Raw genomic sequence first — 3,842 nt, forward strand, 5'->3', positions numbered from 1 at the left:
AGAGAGAGAGAGAGAGAGAGAGAGAGAGAGAGAGAGAGACTGGGTGGGGAAGGGAAGGAGCCAGTGGATGGAGGGCTTTAAGCCTGTTTCTGTTTAACTTGTTGGGGTGATTTCACATATTCATGAATTACTGCTGGTCAGTCCCACCACAACCAAACTCACACTTCTAAGACAGTTTACTTTTTGCAACCATGCAGCCTATCACCGAGCTACCTACCCCCGAAGCTTCTTCCCAAGATAGTAACTGCTCCTGGATGGCAGGGGCAGGGCGGATCCCCATGGAATTCCTCTGCTCTCCTCGTTGGCTCCTGAGACAGGGTCCCCTACTGGGTGCTCTGGCTGGAATGCAGGCTAGCAAGCCCTGAGCATCCTCCTGTCTCTGCCTGGCAAACGCTGGGATTACAGATCCTTCCTGAACTCTGCCAAGACATTTTCAAATCAAAATAGTTTGTCCTCATGTCCTTTGTATTTTGGAACAGTTTATGAAACCAAATACTGCAAGTATAGCTTGCATATTTATGTCGGACATTGTAGTATAGTTATACTTTGGTTGTGTATCTTTGCAGTAAATAACTAAGGGGCATAATAAAGGAAGTACCACAGAAACCTTTCAACTCTTGAGTCTCTATTTATGTTCTTTCTGCAACTCAATTAATACCTGCTGCCGCCTTGATTGTAAATGGCAGTCACCTGACTATCACAGATGAGGAAATTTCTGAAGAAGAGCTTTTACAGATTACGGAACCATGGGCTGGGGAGGCAGGCTCAATGGTAGAGAACACTGGCTGCTCATGCAGAGGACCCATTCAGGTTCAGTTACCAGCACCCACATCTGCTCAGAACCCTTAGTTCCAAGGGATGGGATACCTTCCTCTGGTCTCGAAGGTGTTGTGTCCATTTACACAGAAGCAATTAAAATAAAAACAAGGATGCTATAGATTAGGGGAACTTAGTTGTCTTAACCAGGAAGTATTATTTGCAAGGAAACTAAGTAATGTACACAAAGCTACCTGACCAAAACTCATTTTAGAGTTGGCCCCATGTCTAGGATACCCCTTGCTTTCTCCCATCTGGTCCCCTAGTGGGAGTGTGTTGCTTGGAAAATATCATTAACTTTCCATCAAAATGATCTCACCATGATGCTGAAAGAAATCAGACCATGCATGAGGAACTTAGTACAGGGGAAAATTAAGAACTTTTCCTTTGGAAAAAAATAAAATAAAGCCACAAATACACAAACAATTAAAGATTTTGATACTAAGCATGGTCGTGTTTAAAAATAGAAGCATGATTTAGCCTCACCATTGGGGCCTGGCCATAACCTAAGTGCTTGAACTCCTAAATTTGGATTCATTTTATCCCAATAAATTAGCTAAAGTAGATATAATAACAAACCAGTCTTATGACATAAACCCAAAAGAGATAAGTCCTGAGACTGGCTTTATAGGTTCTATGAGAAGTGACTACGAAAGGACCCAGCCCTGTTGCGAATTTCAGAACAAGCAAACCTAAGACATGATGGTTGTATTTATAAGTTTGAATCAGGCTCGGGCAGTGGGTGCATCCAACTCACATTTTACAATGTATTTTTATTTATATGTATGTGTACATGTCCATTCAGATCTATGCATGCCTGTATTCAGGTTCTCAAGGAAGCCAGAGAGAGAGGCTGCAGGACCCCTGCAGTTGAATCATTCAGTTATGAGCCAACCAACATGGCTCTAGGAAATGAACTCAGGACTTCTTCAAAAGCAGGTGCTCGGCCACTTATCCAAACCCTAAACTCACATTTCACCACTATTCCAAAACCTCATCCTTTTAATGTGAACAGACACTTGGGGTCAAAAAAGCTATCTCTGGCAAGCTATTTCTGCCACATCTACCATAATCTACAAAGTGTTGGAACTCTTAAATATGGAGTTCAAACCACCCAGAGCAGAAAAATTCCTAGCATTAAATGAAGGGTCAGAGGCATTTTAAGATCTAGCTCAATTAATACAGTGTTTTCGGTATCCATCCTGAGATGTTTGGATCGGCCAGTCTACACAGCCTCATATTTAACACTGTCTTATATTTTGTTTCTTTGTATTCATTCTGTAGCTACAGGATTTTTCAAAAACATACCAGAGCAAGAATATATTTTTAAAGACCTACGAGGTTTGCCATTTCATAATTTAGCTTTTTAATAATTTAGAGAAGACTATTTTGTAATTGAGATAAAAATCCACTTGAAGTTGACTCCTTAAATCTTACAGTAATATGTGTGTGTGTGTTTGTGTGTGTGCGTGTTTGTGTAGTGTGTTGATATTTGTATGAAGTGCATAGGCATGTTATATGGACTTTAGTGTGTGTGTGTGTGTGTGTGTGATATGTGTTCGTATATGTGCATTGACATCTGTGTGAACGTACTACATTCATGGTATGTGGATATTTGTGTGTGTGTGTGTATGTGTGTGTGTGTGTGTGTGCCTATGGAGGCTTCAGGTTGGCCCTAGAGTCTTTGTCATTCTGCATCTTATTCACTGAGACGTGGTGTGACAGTTGAACACTAAGCTTACTGGTTTTACTAGTCTATCTATCCAGCTTGGTCCATCCCACGCAAACCATCCTGATGCTAGGCTTACAGGTAGGCATTTCAACTTGGCTTTTTGTGGATTCTGGGCATCTAAACTCTAATCTTCATTCTTATGCACCAAGTGTTTTATCTACAAAGTCATCTCCTCAGTTCAGCATCAAACTGAAAAATCCTTGGAACTATGAACTGGTGACCAAAACTAACAATTCAGCATGGAAGCAGGTAATGTAAGCATGTAGCAGCAAGGCATCATGGGCCATTATGCTAATTTGGGTATTTTGGCCATATGTAGACCCTTCCCCAGCCCAACATGAAATAGGAAGACTGAGTCTGTAGGTCTAGATATTTTCACTTGGTTACCATCTGATTACTGGGTTGGATGTCATTTGTACCTTATACTATATTACTTGTCATATTTTTTTTTCAATTTATGTCTGGGAGAAGAGGGTTTTATTTTTCAATTTTTTAAATTGGACTGAAAAGATGAGCTGTAGGGGGAGTTTGCCTAATTGTTTGATTGGCTAAATAAAGACCGCAGAAGCTAATCGCTGGGCAAAGATAGAGAGGTGGGTTTTCCAGGAGGCTGTGGGCATGTATTGGGGCACCGATAGTTTGTAGCCTCTGCAGGTGGCTGCTGAGGCCAAGGAGGAGGGGGCAGGATGTTCCTTGCCCAGCCTTTGAGTTATCTGGTCAGTTTTAAAATATAAAAGTCTCTAGTAGTTTCCTTCCACTAAAAGGAGCACTGGCCAGAGAACACACAAGACCAGAGCAGCTTGATGAAGCTAGCTGTGGGAGCTGGGTGAGACGGCCGTTGTGACAGTGGACAAGGAGCAATCAGAGAATGGGAGAGAGGCAGTGTGAGAGCTGGGTGAGGCTGGGGTGGTCGTTGGCACCCTGCTGGAACTAGCCTTGAGAGATTGAAAGAGCTAGTGTGGCTTTTAAAAAATTACGCACACCGTAATACAAGTACCAGACCTCATGCATATATCAAAGGGAATAAGAAGTCACCAGGAGGCTCTAGCCTGTCCATCTTGTCTGTATAGCTTGTGAGATAATTACTGTGTTCATTCTAACTAATCCTGGACATTGGTGTGGCCTCTGCAGCCAGCCCGATGACAGAAAGACATTGCAGACATCACCTTACTTGATTTTTTCTTTCAAACACTGTTCTAAAGAGTCAGAAAAGGTATAAATATCTCTGTCTGAAAATCCAGAATTGAAGGCTTAAGGAGTCTGTGCTGTCTCTCAAGTCTGTGGAAGCAGGTAT

The sequence above is a fragment of the Mus pahari genome, chromosome 2 (genome assembly GCF_900095145.1).
Source record: "Mus pahari chromosome 2, PAHARI_EIJ_v1.1, whole genome shotgun sequence".
Classification (NCBI taxonomy): Eukaryota; Metazoa; Chordata; class Mammalia; order Rodentia; family Muridae; genus Mus; species Mus pahari.